Below are 18,608 nucleotides of genomic sequence, written 5' to 3' on the forward strand. Positions count from 1 at the left end.
CGCTATGAGTCGCAAGCGACTCGATGGCACATAACAACAAACAACAACAATGTTTAATATTTCAAACCTAAATTTCAGCAAGGTCCATGAAATTCCACATTCTATTAAAATGTAATGAGACTGTATCAATACATTGTGCTGAGAAAATTAAACAACTTATAAGTGGATCCATTACAAGTAGGAACTAGTGAGGTTTATTTTCTCCCAGTGAAGTTTATTTACTCGAGCATGTTCAAGATAACAGTGGCAAGAAACTCCAGAGAATGTACTCTACCTATTTGTCTAATCCCTACTATAACATTTTTGGGAATTTCTTTTCCAGATATCACTCGGTGAGGCAAATGCTTTGCAGAGCGATTTGGAATTGAGAATCCTTGAAGACTGTAAGGACTGAAGTATGCTGGTTCTTTCATTCATGGGCTTGGCTCCTGACTACTAGGTTTGTTTCCGAGGCACCAGCCTAGACTGTCCACACAGGCACTCAGTAGCTGCATGAAGCTTCGGCAAAGAAGGAAGTTGAGGAGATGGCAAAGGATCCCAGTGTCAGCATTTGCCCTCCATTTCCAGGACAGGGGAGCTCTCTGAGGTGAGCAGAAACATTTGAGGAGATTCCAGCTGCACAGCACCCAGATCCAGGTCATCTCTGACACAAACCCGTCACTGCCTGTGCTTCCTCTGGCACAGAAGGGCCTCACAGTGCAGATCACAGGCCTGGTTCCCACAGTGAAAACTCCAGGAAGGGTATGACCCACATCTAAGTGGTAGTGAAAGGTCTGGGTCAGGATCCAAAGCTGCCAGCAAGGGGCTGAACCAAGGAACCTAGAGGTGATCTTCGTCACAGACACTCCCTTTGATCCACACAACAGTTACCACCTTCAGAAGCATGAAGTCTGTAAGAAGAGGGAAGAAAGTGAAAGTCTGACTATAAGCCTGACATCTAGCTCAATCTCACAAAAACTGCCCTGTGCAGGTGTTTCCAGCAAATAGGTTGTGGGATGTTGGTCCAACTGGAAAGGCAAGATCTTTGTCTCCTTACATGGTCGCCCTCTCTAGGCCTTCATCTAGAAAGTAGTGTCCTAGGGCCTATCAGAGACATACCAGGGACAACTTTGGCCCAGATGCCAACCTGTAAATACTGCCTCTGCTCCTAAAGAAATAAAATTGCCTCTGCCATCTGGGGGAATAAACTCAAATTTTGGTTCTTGTGGATTTGTTGTCACTTCCTTCAGCTTCAGTTTGAACTTGCATATGCATAGTTGGTGATCTGTTCCACAATCAGCACCTGGCCTAGTTTTCATAGCTGATACTGAGCTTCTACAACGATTCTTTCCACAGATGTAATCAATCTGACTCCTATATAGGCCATCTGTTGAGGTCCATGTATATAGTCACCACTTGTGTTTCTTATAAAAGGTACTTGCAATGAATAAATCATTGATTGTACAAAATTCTATCATTTTATCTCCAGCCTGATTTCTGTCACCACGTCCATGTTTTGTGATTACTGATCCTTGTTTCCAACTTTTGCGTTCAGTCACCCATTATTATTAATGCATCTTGGTTGCATGTTCTTGTTGCAATTTCCAACTGCAGAAGTTTGTAGAAATCATCTATTTCCTCCTCTTTGGCTCTGGTTATTGGTGTATATATTTGAATGATAGTAGTATTAACAGGTCTTCTTTGTATGACTGGGAATATTATCCTGTCACTCACAACATTGTATTTCAAGATGGATCTAGAAACAGTCCATTTAACTATGAATGTGATCCCCTTTTTCCTCACCTTTTCATCTCCAGCGTAGTAGATCATATGATTGTCTAATTAAAAATGGCCCATGCCAATCCATCTCAGCTCACCAGTGCCTAGTATGTCAGTATTTACACATTCAGCTTCTTCCTTAACAATGTCCAATTTTCCTACAGTCATATTTCTCACATTCCACGTTCTAATCACTGGTGCCTATTTGCAACTGATCCTCCTCTTTTGTGTTTCCCAATATGAGGATGCAGCTTCCAGCGCCTTATCTGCTAATCTAATCTAAGTGTGCTCTATTTTACATAGGGTTTTTGAAGGTCTGTTACTTTAGAAGTAGATGACCAATCTTTCTTCCTAGTCTCTCTTAATTTGGGTGCTAAACTTTATTTGACAGAATTTTACCCAAAAGAGCTTATTAAAGATCGTCCCAATTAAACAGCTAACCTGTTCAGGGTTGGTCCTGCCTCCGTATTCATCGCATGTGTCACAGTGCAGTGTGTGTCCCCCACCACCTGCCCCTGAGCTTGCCACTGTCCCCCCTCTCTTCCCCTGCCCTTCCAGCCTTTCTCTCTATTTCTCCTCTTATGCCAGTTAATCTGGATAATCTATTTCATAGATGTTGGTACCCTGAGTAGGTCTGGGGTGAGGATGACCATGAAAACAGCATGGTTCAAAGTCAAGAAAGGAGTATGTTAGGGTGTGTCCTTTTTCCCATACCTTTTTAATGTCTATGCAGAACAGATTATCTGGGAGGCTGGACTCTATGAGGAGGAATGTGGCATCAGGATTGGAAGAAGACTCATCGACAATATGCGACATGCAGATGACACAACTTTGCTTCCTGAAACTGAGGAATCAGACCTGTAGCATTTGCTACAGAAAATAATGACTACTGTCTCTAATAAGGACTGAAGCTCAACTTCAGGAAAACAAAGACTTTCACCACTGGGCTAATTGGCAGCACTATGATAGATGGAGAAAAGATTGAGATTGTTAATAATTTCAGCTTCCACAATCAATGCCATTGGCACCAGCAGTCAGGAAATCAGAAGATGAATTGCATTGGGAAAAATCTGCTGTCAAGGACCCCTCCAGAGTGCTAAAGATCAAAGATGTCAGTCTAGAGACTAAGGTGCACCTGATACAAGCCATGGTCTTTGCAATTACTTACTATTCATCAGAAAGCTGGACAATGAGTAAATATGACAGAAGAATTTATGCCTTTGAGTTGTGTGCTGGAGAAGAGTATTGAACATACTATGGACTACCAAAAGGACAAACAGGTCTGTCCTGGAGAGACCCACTGCTCTTTGGAGCTGTTCCTTGGAGGCATGGATTTTGAAGCTCTGTCTCATACTTTGGGCATGTTGCCAGGAGGGACCAGTCCTTGGAGGAGGACATCATGTTTGAATGAAGGGACAGTGCAGGAGGGGAAGACCCTTGAGATGGATTTACACAGGAACTGAGATAATGGAGGTAGGTGTGTCAGAGAGTGAGATTGGCTCAGGATAGGGCAGAGTTCAGAGCTGTTATACATATAGGATCACTACGAGTCACAGGCTACTTGACAGCACATAACAGCAATAGCCTGGGTCGAAAGGGAAAGGAACAATTTAGACCTTAATCTATTCCAGAAAGTGAGATGGCATCACAAAGCCACTTTCCTCTTGAAAAAGAAAAACATTTGAGGCTTAATTAGTAGACATTTGTTATTGTTAGGTGCCATAGAATTGACAGCTACTCAAGAACAAGAGACCTGAACCTTGCCCTACCCTCCTCCATGCTCACAAACTGTCATGCCCATCCTGGTTATCACTGTGTCAATCTGTCTCATTAAGACTTTTCATCTCTTTCACTGACAGCCTTTCTCAGCATAATGTCTTTTTCCAAGGACAGGCCCTCCTGACAAATGTCCAAAGTTTGTGAGACAAAGTTTCACTATCCTTGCCTCCAAGGTGCACTCTTTTTACACTTCCTGTAAAAAGGATTTGTTTGTTCTTTTAGCACTTATAGTATATTGAATACTTTTATCCAACACCACAATTTAAAGGCCTTGATTCTTCTTGGTCTTCCTTATGCAACTTTCAGGTGCACAGGAAGTAACTGAAAATACCATGGCTTACATTAGGTACACCTTACTCTTTAGAGCATTGGTCCCTGGCAACAGATTGCCCCAATGAAATATGTCTTTTGATTTCTTGGCTGCTGTTGCCATGAATGTTGATTGTAGATCCAAGTAAAAGGAAATCCTTGACAACTTCAGTCTTTTTGGTCCAGTGCTGAAGATTTTTGTTTTCTTAATATTGAGATATAAGCCATATTAAAAGCTGTATTCTGTGATCTTCTTCAGTAAGTGCTTGAAGTCTTCTTCCTTTTCTGCAGGCTAGGTTTTTTCATCTCATTAACACAAGTCATTGATGGCATGTTCTTCTTCATGTACTCTCACTTCTCAAAATATTTGCTCACCTAACATACAGACTGAATAGGTATGGAGAAAGGATATAATCCTGACACACCTTTCCTAATTTTAAGCCTGCAGTGTTCCCTTGTTCTGTTCAGGCAACTCCTTCTTACCTATACATTTTATACAAGTATAATTAAATGTTCTGGTATTCTTATTTTTCTCAATATTAGCCATACTTTGTTATGGTGTTATGATCCACACAGTCAAATGTATTTACATAATCAACTAAACACAAGTAAACATCCCTCTAGTGTTCTCTACTTTCATCTAAGATCTGTCTGACATCAATAATATTCCTTATTCCATGGTCTCTTCTGACTCTAGCTTGAATTTCTGAAAATTTCCTGCTGATGAACTATTCCAGCCATTTTAAAAATAATCTTCATCAGAGAGAGGGTGGGGAAAGAAATAATCTTCATCAATATTTTACTTGCATGTGATAATAATATTTTTTATAATTTCCACATTGTTGAGTCACCTCATTTGGAAAGGGAATATACATGGATCTCTTCTAGTTGGTCGGTCAGGGAGCTGTCTTCCAAATTTCTTAGCATAGACTAGTGAACACATCTAGTCCTGAAACACTTGGTATTCCATCAGTTCCTAGGGCCTTTTTTTTTTTGCCTGTGCCTTCAGTGCAGTTTAGGCATCTTCCTTCACCGGGTCCTTGATATGTTACTTCCTAAAATGATTCAGCATCAAACATTTCTTCTTGGTACACTGACTGTATTCCTTCCATCTTCTTTTAATGCTTCCTGCATCATTCAAGATTTTACTCATAGGCTTATTCAGAAATAGAAGGATTTTAATAGACATTAACTGTACAAAACCACTTCAGATTCTAGATGCTAATAATCTTCAGTATTGGGACTTTAGACTAAAAGTCAGTTGGAATTTTGAAAGCACAAATGAGCAACAAAAAGTGCTTTATCAATTTTTTAGTAAAGTTCAGTACTACAAAGATAACTTTTTAAAATAAAAGTTAGCAATTTCATTTTATTGGTTTACTATAAATTATGTGTATAGCAGCATCCACTGAGTACCACAAGAATGGAAGAATAAAAACTACAAAATAAACTCGAACCAACTTATAATTCATCGCTTGTAGTATATAAATTCTTTCTTGAGACATTGGTTACCTTTTTAATGATCACCTCTGAACACAAAAGGGTAACATGCATTCATTTGGCTTAGTTATCTGTTAAGCTCACTGTTGTTGGGTCAGAACCCACTCATAGTGACCCTCCAGTGAGTGTTCAGAGGCTGCAAATCATGTGGGAGGAGATTGCTCATCTAGCACCCAATTATCTACTAACAATGTGAATAAACCACCTATTTCATAATCTGCAATTCTATCTCCAGCCCGGATTTCTGTTCTGAACCCGAGGCTCCAGTTGGCTTATAATTTGCTTCATGCAATTGTCCCATAACTACTTCCAAATAAACATAGTTTAGAAATTCATTATGCCACAGTTGTCTTTAGTCTCCTTCCTGGAATGAAGTCTCTTCCTCAGTGACTGAATGGCTCCCTTCTGCATAGCCCCAAATAAAGGAGATGAGCATTTAAGACTCATTTCTCGTCCCTGCTCCACTGCCTCCTCCTGACTAATCTATTCCCTATGGATTCTGTGTGGTCTGTCTTATCTATCCTCTCAACCACTTAGTATCAGCCCTCGTTGTCTCTCATCTAGACTGTTAAATCAGTAATAAAGAATCTAAATGGCTACCATAAAGGATTAAAAAAAAACCAAAAAGGATTAAAAAAAAAAAAACCAATCTGATCATGAATGAGAGTGTTCACACTTCTGTAGGTAAAACCCTTAATTCCTTATTATTTTAGGCAAATACTTTCTTAAGATCATATAATCAGACAGTAACCTTAGAATCAAAACAATACATGGAAGTCTTTAGCATAATGGGAAAATAGAAATTAAAAGGAAATTATTCCACCTTAAAAGTGTTGCATTGCAAACAGAAACCAGTGGGACCTTACATCGTGGGTTTGCTGGTGGGCGATTCTTCAACCAATCACAATGTCCTCCAACACAGATATTTCTCTTTGTTCATATGATGGAGATCAGGGATCCAAAGTGATTTGAAAAGCTAGAGAGACACAATTTGTCCGCATTGGAATGGCGGGGTTTGCTGCAACAGTGGTGTATGGATTATACAAACTGAAGAGCAGGGGGAATAGCAAAATGTCCATCCACCTGATCCACGTGCGGGTAGCAGCCCAAGGCTTTATGGTGGGAGCAATGGCTGTCGGTATGATGTATTCCATGTATCGAGAAAACTGGCCAAAACAAATAAGCCTTAGAAGAATGTTGCCTCCATCTTGTTTATGTTGCTTGATTAGACACTTCATTTTGAGGCTATGTGTTCTGTGTTAAATAATCTGAGTGGTTCCAATAAGAACATGGTATTTTCGATATAGACTTTCTCTACTGCAGCCTTGACTTGCCTGGTGACCAAATTGCTGGTGCCCTGATCATTAACAAGGCCGTCTAAGGGAGTCAGGTTAGCAAAAAGGAAAAAGACCACCCAAATACTCAAACTCTTAGGAGGAAATTGTCTTTGAAAAAGACAGCAGGCTGACAGTAAAGGACTTGCAGAGGCTGCAGTACTTCCCATGTTGCATGGTGCACTGTGTGCCCCAGTTAATTGAACTTTCTCCCGCCTGCCTTGGGGAGTGACCCCGCACCTCAGTTACTTGAGCTAGTTGACTCTTACAAAACCATCTCAGAAAACAAGATGGAATTTGTCTTTCACAACTGAAAATGTGTATATGTTTAAATTAATCCTAAAAAACTGGCAACAGCTGCTCAGAAGTAGTATTTATTTTAGAATTGTACATGAGGACTCCTTAGTTATAAATTCCTGTTTTGCACGTCTGTAATTGCAGAATTTGCTACTGTCACATTAAAGTAACTTTTCAATGTCCTGTTGAACAGAAGTTGTACATTCAAATGGCTGATCCAAAAGTAAATGAAGATCATTTTTTAAAAGTGTTAAGTTGCTATCAAATCTGGCAATATGACTGCCATAAAAAAAATGGATTTCTTCTATTCCATTTGTGCTAGGAACCTCCAAACTCAGACACTATTTAGTGATTTACCCTGCCCCTGTCCTCAAGGACAATTTCACTTTTCTCATATGATTTTCTCCAGCAATCACTCATATTCAGCAGTATCTCCAGCAACATAAATTTATCTTGTCTGCTTGAAAAACACTGCTCCCATACCAGGTGGTTGCATTTTTTTTAATCCAACACTTTACACCTCCCACTCTTACTACCTATCTGCCATATGTATCTGCTGCTTTTGTCAGTTTGCCTTACTGGGCGGTTCCTGTTTCTGTGAAGACAAGCAGGGTGCAGCTGAATTTCAGAAAGTACCTCATAAATGAATAAAATACAAATAATTTACAGTTTAATGGCAAATTGAAACAATATCATTAGAACGCTCCTCCCTTCTTCTTGTTGTGTGCCACAGATTCTGAATCTTCTCAGAGGCACTAAGTCACACTGGAGAAGATTGCCCATCTTTCTTCCACAGTCTCCTATATTGTTGTTGTTGTTATGTGCCATCAAGTCGCTTGCAACTCATAGTGACCCTATGTACAAGAGCTCTAAACGCTGTTCTATCCTGTGACAACCTAGCCATCCAAACACAGTTATTCTCACCACTTCAGTCACAGAATCGATCCATCTCATCGAAGGTCTTCCTCTCCTTCACTGCCCCTCCACTCTGCCAAACATGATGTCCCTCTCCAAGGACAACATGCCCAAAGTATGTCAGATAAAGCTTCAGAATCCTTGACTCCAAGGAGCATTCAGGCTTCACCTTCTCCAGGACAAACCTGTTTGTTCTCCTAGCAGTCCATGGTATATTCAACACCCTTCTCCAGCACAAAAGCTCAAAGACATCAAAAATGCAGTTGGTCATTTGAGTTTCTGGTGTAAGGGAAAAAAGAAGCTAGAGCTGTAAACTTAGCCTGGGCTCCACGCAGAGGACGGTAGCATGATTTCCTGTCTCCTAATTAACTACACTCTGAGATGGTCCTTGTTACATCAGCTTCTCTATCTGGTCTCAACTTGTACTGCAGTGCCAGGATCATCCACTGCCGAAGCTGGCATCTGGTGGGCTTATTGGGGAGCTGGGAAAACTAATTCACTCAGTCAAGCCTCCCGGTGTGATTCCCACGCAACTGAAGTCAGGAAACCTACACAGTGCGAATGTTGTAATGAGTTAAAACTCTCTCCTAGAGAGAACAAAATCAAAGAAATAGGTAAACGCACTTCTATGCATGCAGAATTGTGATCACAATAGAAGTTTTAAAGTACATTATCTGTTTATAAAGAATGTGGAAGGGATGTTCAGGAAAAAAAGCTTCTACCTGAGTTATTACAAGGATATCAACGCGAAAGACAAGAAGCAAGGCCTCCACCACCAAGTCTATTCCAATGCATAGCGGCCCTCCATCAGCTCCTGAGGGTCTCAGTCTTTATGGGAGGAGACCATACATCTTTCTCCTATGGTCGATTTGAATTAGGAACGTTTTGGTTAATACTAAGCACTGCACCACCAGGGTTCCTTACCTTATAATTGTTGTTGTTGTTAAATGTCATCAAGTCCACTATGACTCATAGCGACACTATGAACAACTGATCAGACCCTTGCCCTGTCCTGGGCCCTCCTTACCATCTCCTGTATGCTCACACCCATTGTTACAGTGGCTGCGTTGATGCACCTTGTTGAGGTTCTTCCTCTCTGCTGCTGACCCCTCTACCTTTCCCAACATGATGTCTTTTTCCAAGGACTAGCCCTTCTTGGTAATAAGCCCAAAGTATGTGAGATGAAATTTTCCCATCTTTGCCTCTAGGGAGCACCTGGTTGCACTTCCTTCAAAATAGACTTGTTCGTCCTTCTGGCAGTCCACACAGTCAAAGCCTTTGCCTAGTCAATAAAACACAAATTATCATCTTTCTAGTATTATCTGCTTTCAGCCAAGATTCATCTCAAATCAACAATGATACCCCTCATTCCATGGGCTCCTCTGAATCCAGCTTGAATTTCTGTCAGTTCGCTGTCTATGTACAATTCCAGTCATTTTTTAAATAATCTTCAGCAAGATTTTTTGTAATTTCCACATCCCAGAACACCTGATCGTTCTAATGCGAAACTTATACTTGGACCAGGAGGCAGTCGTCAGAACAGAGCAAGGCAACACTGCATGGTTCAAAATTGGGAAGGGCGTACGCCAGGGATGCATCCTATCTCCATACCTTTTCAACCTATATGCAGAACAGATTATCCAGGAGGCGGGACTCTAAAAGGAGAAATGTGGGGTCAAGATTGGTGGACGATTTATCAACAATCTGCATTATGCGGATGACACAACCCTGCTTGCTGAAACTGAGGAAGACCTGAAGCACCTGCTGCAGAGTGTCAAGGACTGCAGCCTACAAAATGGATTGAGGCTCAATGTCAAGAAGACAAAGATTCTCACCACTGGACCAATTGGCAGCATCAGGATGGATGGTGAAGAGATTGAGATTGTACACAGCTTTAGTTTGCTTGGCTCCATAGTCAACAGTCTTGGCACCAGCAGCCAGGAAATTAAAAGACGCATTGCCATGGGAAAGTCTGCTGTTAGGGACCTCTCCAAAGTGCTGAAGAGCAGTGGTGTCTCTCTGGAGACTAAGGTGCGTCTGATACAGGCCATGGTCTTCGCAATCACCTGTTATGCATCAGAGAGTTGGACAATGACCAAGGAGGATAGGAGAATTGATGCCTTTGAGCTGTGGTGCTGGAGAAGAGTATTGAGAATACCATGGACTGCTAGGAAAACAAACAGATTTGTCCTGGAGAGGGTTAAACCAGGTGGCTCCTTGGAGGCAAGGATTCTGAGGCTCCGTCTAACTTACTTTGGACATATTGTGAGGAGAGACTGGTCCTTGGAGAGGGACATCATGCTTGGGAGGGTGGAGGGACAGCGCAGGAGAGGAAGGTCCTCTATGAGGTAGATTGATTCAGTGATTGGGATAATTGGGATGGGAGTGTCGGAGACAGTGCGATTGGCACAGGACAGAGCAGAGTTTAGGGCTGTTGTACATAGGGTTGCTATGAGTCACAGGCAACTCGACGGCACATAACAACAACAACAACAATGCTGGATCACTTTTTTTTTTAAAAAATGGGAACAAATATGGATCTCCTCCAGTGTGTTGCCCAGGCAGCTGTCTTCCACATTTCTTGGAACAGATGAGTGAGCGCATCCAGAGATGCATCTGTTTCTTAAAACACCTCAATTAGTATTCCATCAACTCCTGGAGCCCTATATTTTGCCATCATTGTTATATATCACATAGTGATAGCAGTACAAAAATCACCTCTTTTGCACAATGTTGTTCTTTATGAAGCATGTTGTTGTTGTTGTTGCTTTAGGTGCTGTTGAGTCAAATATGACTCTTAGCGACCCTATAAACAGCAGACCTGAATATTGTCCTATCCTATGTCAACTTTACAATCTCTGACACACTCTAGCCATTGCTACAGTCACTGTGTCAGTCTACCTGGTTGAGGATCTTACTCTCCTTCACTGTTCCCCCACCTTTCCAAGCATGACGTCCTTCTCCAAGGATAGCCTCTCCCTAGCAACATGCCCAGAGTATATGAGGTGACTTCTCACCAGTCTTGTTTCTGGCTGCACCTTCTCCAAGACATAAATGTTTGTTCTTTTGACAGTCCATGGAATGTTCACTACTCTTCTCCAACACCACAGTTCAAAGCCATCATTTTTTTTTTGTATCGTCCTTAATCATTGCCCAATTCTCAGAGGCATAGTAAATGATTGAAAAGACTGACTCAGGCACTCCTTAGTCCTTGAACTAACGTCATTGCTCTTCAATAATTTGGAGAGTTCCCTGACCACTGGCATCACCAGTACTATATGTCTCCTTATCTTCTCACTGTTTGTACCAAGTATATTGACTGTGGATCTAAGGAAGATGAAGTCGTTGATAGTTTCAATCTTTTCTCCATCTATTGTGATGTTGCCTATCATTCCACTGATGAGAAATTTTGTTTTCTTGATGGTGAGATGCAATCCATATTGAATGCTGAAGTATTTAATCTTCTGCAGCAAATGTTTCAAGTGTTCCTCACTTTCAGCAAGCAAGGTTGTACCATCTGCATTTCGAAGGTTATTGATGAGTCTTCTTCCAATTCTGAGGCCACATTCTTCTTCACAGAGTCTAGCTTCTTGAATAACTTGCTCAGCATACAGATTGAACAGGTATGGAGAGAGAATACAACTCTGATGCATGTAATTCTTTTTTTATTGAGATTTTAATGAAAGTTTATAGAGAACTTAGATTTCCATTCATTCATTCATTGTTGCACATTTTCCTCCCTGCCCCTCCCAGTTCACTTTTCCCTTTGAAAAGGGGGGGAAATTCTTTGACTGTTATACAATCCCCCCACTCCACTTTAATATGCAGCTCTTATTCTGGACTCTTGTCAATTCATGCCTTTCTTAATTTAAAACCATATAGTGATCCCCAGCTCTGTTAGCACAACATCTTCTGGGTCTAAGTATAGTTTCTCGTAAGCACAATTATACTTATGTTGAAGCATAAGAATAAGAAAAAGACCTACAAGTGAGGATACATGGGAGGAAGAAGGTAGAGAAGTAGAGAGACAACGTGAAAGAAAGATCAATTTATAGTCAACTAAATATGTAAGTGAATTAAAAAAACCCCAAACAGACCCTCTCCTGTTGAGTCAATCTTGACTCAGGGTGACCCCACATGTTTCAAAGTAGAGCTATGCTCCGCAGGGTTTTTAAGGCTGTGGCCTTTCAGGAGCAGATAGCCAGGTCTTTCTTCCAAGGTCTTTCAGTAGGTTCGAACTGCCAATGCCAACTTTTCAGTTAGTACCTGTTTGTGTCCCCCAGGTGGCTCCCTAGGTGAAGAAGCCCTTACATCATGGAGGTGGAAAAGATTATCCACCCTCACCTACCCTAATGGTAGGTACTTAATAATTGTTTTATAGTGAGATACTGGGTCAGAGTATGGAGAAAATAGCACAAAGACCCCAAGAGATGGAGGGTTTTAAGCATACTGGAGATGGAAGTTAGTAAGCATGCTTTTACAGAGTGGTACTGCTTACCCACAGGCCACAGCTCCCTGACAGTTTTAATCCACCAGGGACTCTGAAGGAGAAAGATAAGCAATCTTCTCTTGAACTATTTACAGTCTCCAGAACCCATGGAGGGTCAGCTGGCAGTTGGTTGTGACTTGACAACAATTAAATGATTAAGTCTCCTTTTGTGTCTACTTTGTGACTAGGTCTGAGGCCCTGGAAAGGGATCTGTGGGTTTGTGACAAACTTGTGTAGTACTTTCTGACTGCCCACTCAGAACCATAGCAAGCACTTCACACTCTGTACAGTTTTCTAGATTGCTACTTACCAAAACCCACTGTTCCTTGTCCCCAATATACTCTTCCACTCCAAAAAGATGTGTGCACTTATACTGACTACCAGCTGCCAATAGGACATAAATGAATTTATTAAGAACTTGACCCCACCATCTCAGTCACTATTGGACTGTCTACTTACTCTATACCCTTCATGAAGGTCATATATAAACAAAACAAACAAAAAAACCAAACCCCAACCCTCAAATTCACTGCCTTTCAATAGATTCTGACTTCCAGTGACCCTCCTTTGGGTGTCAAAGCTGCTGGTGGATTTGAACCATCGGAGGTGGTCAACATTGTGTTGAGCAGTGTAACATACTATGGACTCCTGCACCAGAGCCCCTTATGAAGACCACAGGCTTCAGAATATAGGAAAATATGATTCAAGAAAAAAAGATATAGAGACCCCAGAAACAGAAAGAACAAATGAGTCAAGGATCAAGGACTTTCTTGACCCTTGACTCAATTATCTCTACCCTTCACCAATTTATGCTTTCTCTTAGCTTACTTCCAGGTCAGAATGACATGCACAGCTTAAGAACAATTTGTGTGCATCCACCGGAGAGTGTGGGTATCATGCATTCAATGAAGAGGATAGTTGTTCAGGTCTGTAGGGAGAATTACTGAGCAGCTGGTAAGATATAACATCACGTGCTCATGTATACCTTCAGTAGACTCTGTCAAGCTTCCAAATTAAGCTCTCAGCATCCCAAGAACATCTGAACAGTGAAGCTACTAAGTGGATATTTAAATGCAAACTAGTCTAGGAATAAATTAAGATGCACTGAGAATCTGTCATACCACCAGTTCTAAGCCATAAAGACATCTTTTCTAGGCATCCCTCACCTGGCTCCTACTTCATCTTAATTTTAGGGTGATAATAATCAAATAACAAGACTAGATACTGGTTCTTCTGCTGCTGGTATTAAATGAGCTCCTATTAGTTAAGTTGGCATACAGGGTAGCTCAAGTCTTGAACACATATTCTTCTTCTGCTTTAAAACCCCCTACTTCCTCACAGGCCCTAACTCCCATTCAAAAAGCAGATACAACCTAAAAAGCAATGACATCTTTGACTACCATATTTCCAAAGGCAAAACTGGATCCAGTCACAGTGTCATTCAGGAAAATCCAGAGGAAAGAAAGAGAAGAAGAGTGAATCTAGGAAGGACATAGGAGAAAATTGGATCAACCTCATTCAAGATTGACAGTCTCATTAGTCAACACTGAAATATTTCAAAGGAATATAGGAAGTCTGGAGGTAGGCGTGTCAGAAACAATAAGATTGGCACAAGATAGAGTAGGGTTTAGGACTGTTGTACATAAGGTCACTATGAGTGCCAGGCAACTTGATGGCACCTTAACAAGAGTCAATGATGCTTTTTACAAAAATAGTGTTGAAAGCAAAGGAAGCCTCTGTCCCTTCCAAAATAGAAGCCAAAGCAAAGGCAGTAAACGCCAAGAAGACGGTTCTGAAGGGCATCCACAGCCACAAAAAAAAAATCCTCACATCACTCACCTTCAGGCTGCCTAAGATGCTGACTCCAAAGGCAGCCAAATACCTCCAGAAGAGTGCCCCCAGGAGAAACAATGACCACTATACCATCTGAAGTGTCCCCTGACCACCAAGTCAGTCATGATGAAGACAGAAGATAACAGCACACTTGTGTTCATTGTGGACATCAAGGCTAACAAGCACCAGATAGAACAAGCTAAGGGATCCCTGGTGGCCTAGCGACAAGAAGCTGCGCTACAGTCCCGAAGACTCACAGTTCGAATCCTCTAGATACTCCCCTAGAGGAGCAGCAGTCTCTTTTTGTGCCAGTTGGATCTGACTCAAGAGTACAGAACAGATAGAACAAGCTGTGAAGAAGCTCTGTAACTGACGTGCCCAACGTCAACACTCTGATTATGCCCTGATGGAGAGAAGAAGGCCTATGTTTGACTTGATACTGACTATGATGCTTTGGATGTTGCCTGCAAAATTGGGACCATCTAAACGGAATCTAGCTGGCTAATTCTAAAGAAAAAGTTTTTCTCATAAAAAAGAATGAGACAGTGGTAATGAAGAAAGAAATTCAAGCTGTTTTGAAGGCATTGGCAAATAAGGTCCCAGGAATAGATGGGATACCAATTGATATGTTTCAAATGACAGATACAGCCCTGGATGTGCTCACTAGTCAATGCCAGGAAATTTGGAGGACAGTTGCCTTACCTACTAACTGGAAGAGATCCATATTTGCTCCCAAGAAAGATGATCCAATAGAATGTGGAAATTATAAAAAATATTATCATTAATATCACATACAAGCAATATATCACTGAAGTTCACCCAAAAATAGCTAGAACAGTACATTGACAGAAAACTGCCAGAAGTTCAGGTTGGATTTAGAAGAGGCTGTGACACCAGAAATGTTATGGCTGATGTCAGATGTATCCTGGCTGAAAGCAAAGAACACCAGAAGAATGTCGATTTGTACTTTATTGACTATACAAAGGCATTTGACATAACAAATTATGACAAACACTGAGAAGAATGGAAAACCCAGGAACTTTAATTGTGCTCATGTGAAACCTATTCCTGGACCAGGAGGCTGTTGTGCAAACAGAGCAGGGAAACACTGCATGGTTTAAAATTAAGAAGGAAGTATGTCAGTGTTATATTCTCTCTCTCCATACCTATTCAATATGCATGCTGAGCAAATTATCTGAGAAGCTGGACTCCATAAAGAATAATGTGGCATTAGGATTGCAGGAAGACTCATCAATAACCTTCGATATGCAGATATACTCATGTTTTTATACTTAGACTCCAATATCTACTTTTTCACCAGATCTTCCACAAACATCATTGACAAGACAGCTGGTCTCCCATGCTTCCCACAAACTCCTTTCTCAAGGATTCTGGAAAAGCAGAGCCCTCACATTCAATTTCTCATACCTCAACCTCTTCTCTCAGCCATTGGAATAAAACCAGGATTGCCTAACAACAACAAGTTATCAGCTTCTTATATTATTCTTATTACGTCATTGATGAGGAGTATGGACATTTTTTCTCTTTTCTGACAATGACTTTGATGGAAAACAAACCTATCTTCTTCCACAAAACTTAACTCTTAGTGTTTACTGTTAAGACACTGTTGTTTTGTGCAGTCAAGTTGACTACAACTCATAGCAACCCTATGCACAATAGCTCTAAATTCTGCTCTATCCAAAGCCAGTCTATTTCTGACACACCTACCCTCATTAGCCCAGTTTTTGTGTCAATCTATTTCATCTGGGGTCTTTATCTCCTCCACTATCCCTTAACCCTTCTAAGCATGATATTCTTCTCCAGAGACTGGTCCTGCCTGGCTACATGCCCAAAGTATGTAAAATGGAGTCTCAAAATCCTTGCCTCCAAGGAAAAGCTTGGTTTTACCCTCTCTAGGACAGACCTGTTAGTTTTCTTGGCAGTCCATGGTATGTCCAAGACTCTTCTCCAGTACCACAACACAAAGTCATCAATTCTTATTCTGTCATGTCTTAGTCATTGTCCAATTCTCTGATGCATAGCAAATAATTGTGAAGACCATGGCCTGGATCAAGTGTACCTTAGTCTCTAGGCTGACATCCTCACTCTTCAGCATTCTGGAGAGGTCCCTGACAGCAGATTTTCCTAATACAATTAGTCTTTTGATTTCCTGATTGCTGGTGCCAAGAGTGTTGATTGTAGGACCAAGCAAGCCGAAACTGTTAACAATCTCAATCCCTTCTCCATCTATCATGATGCTGCCAGTGGGCCCAGTGGTGAGAATCTTTGTTTTCTTGATGTTGAGCTTCAATCTATATTGCAAACTATAGTCTTTGAACGTCTGAAGCAAATGCTTCAGACCCTCCTAAGCTTTAGCAAGCAGGGTTGTGTCATTTGCATAATACAGATTGCTGATGAATCTTCCTCCAATCCTGGTGCCACATTCCTCCTCATAAAGTCCAGTCTTTCGAATGACCTGTTCTGCATATAGATTGAAAAGATATGGTGACAGGGAACGTCCCTGAGGCACTCCTTTTCTGATTTTGAACCATAAAGTGTTTCCTTGTTATGTTCTGATGGGACACTAGGCTGCAAGAAATTTGATTTATATTCAGCAGTTTAAGGTCCTCTGAAGACGCCCTAAGAGGGTGGTGCAAATGGTTAATGTTCTTGACTGCTAACTGAAAAGTTGGTGGCTCAGGTCCACCCAAGCCACCTCATAAGAAAGGCCTGACAAGTTTGTTTTTAAAAATACAAAATAGCTATTGAAAATCCCACAGAGCACAGTTCTACTCTGACTTACTTGTTGTTGTTAGGTGCCATTGAGTCAAGTACAACCCATAGCAACCCTATTAACAACCAATCTGAACCCTGTCCTCCCATGTTATCCTTACCATCTCTGCCATACTCAACCCCATTGTGGCAGTCACTGTGCCAATCCACCTGGTTGATGATCTTCATCTCTTTCACAGACACTCCGCCTTTCAGTATGATGTCTCTCCCTCTCCACGGAATAGCCTCTCCTAGCAACATGTCCAAAGTGTGTGAGACAAAGCTTTATCATCTTTGCCTCCACGGAGCACTCTCGTTGCACTTTCTCCAAGACTTATTGTTCGTTCTTTTTGCCGTCCATCAACATTCAGAACTCTTCACTTCCACAACTCAGACGCATCATCTTTGTCTGTCACTCATTGTCCAGCTCTCAGATGCATAACAAGTGACTTGCTTGGGGTCACCATAAATTAACATTAACTCCATGACAAGTGGTAGTAGTGGCAACTTCAATTCTGAAAAATATTGATGGAGACCCAAAGGCATAGGTGAAGACTTGAGAGACATCTCAGAGCTATTGATCAAGAAAAAGGGGAGCAGATTTGTTTTGGGTCAAGTTGTGGTGCCAAGAGATGCTGATATTCCTGTCTTAGCATTTCACCCAAAAGCTCAGGCAGGAGTTTTCAATGAGCTTCATACATCTCATTAACTTTCTACTCAAGAGCCAGAGTAAGTGGTCAGCCTCACTAAAGAGCACCAAACAAATGAAGAGAAGCAACGTAGAATACAAGCTGCCAAGAAGAAGACCACGTATACTAAAAAGAGACAGTGTAGTGTAAGGATTAGCAAAGGAGACCTTCGGAGGGACAAATGAAGCTCCAGTCATAAACATGATTCAAGAAGAATCATGCAGAGATCTTGCCACCCAGCCCTAGTTGTCAGACTGAGCCACAGTTTTCAAGGCCAGGATAGGTGTTTAACTTCTCTTCTTGAAGATTCCTGATAGAAAGTCTTATCTACTTTGGTGATTACATATTTTCACTTGTCCCTGGTGAAATCTCACTCCTTATTTTAGTGAAGGAGCTCTGCTGGCATAGTGGGGAGGAAGTTGCACTGCTAACCCCAAGGTGGCACCGCTCTGGCACTATCAGTCCCCCAGTGGCTCCGTGAGGAAAAGTTGGACAATTTCCTCCCAGGGATTTACAGCCTCTGAAAAACCTTTGGAAGGCCAGCAATGAGTCAGTTCCAACTCAAATAACGAGTTAATTCTGTTTTAACTGATGTTCCCTTTCTGTCTTTTGGTGTAGACTTGATCAGCACCCACTGTTAGACTCTTCAACTTTTTTCTCCAAGTTTTGTACCCTATTATTTTAACCTTTCCTCTCAAACAAACTTTTTTTTAAGAGTTCAGGATTTTTTATTGAACATGTTACAAAAGGAGTTTAGTCAAAAAAACCAAATCCCAGGCCATCATCAGACTCTTCAGATTCTTCTTTCTTTGCTTCCACTTTCTTTTCCTCAACTGGAGCAGCAGCAGTGGAGTGGGGGTGGGTCCTCCAGCTGGTGCAACCCTATCCACTCGGGCAAGTCCACTAGCACCCATGAGGCTCCCAATGTTGACA

At 41.4% G+C, this 18,608-nt stretch overlaps 1 pseudogene; it reads left to right on the forward strand.

Moving 5' to 3' along the window:
* The first annotated feature begins 6,252 nt into the window (after positions 1 to 6,252).
* The window catches only part of LOC102855565, a 12,711-nt pseudogene continuing 355 nt past the window's right edge, over positions 6,253 to 18,608 (forward strand).

This window comes from Elephantulus edwardii, unplaced genomic scaffold (genome assembly GCF_000299155.1).
Source record: "Elephantulus edwardii isolate Elephantulus edwardi_28Jun2011 unplaced genomic scaffold, EleEdw1.0 scaffold00026, whole genome shotgun sequence".
Taxonomy (NCBI): Eukaryota; Metazoa; Chordata; class Mammalia; order Macroscelidea; family Macroscelididae; genus Elephantulus; species Elephantulus edwardii.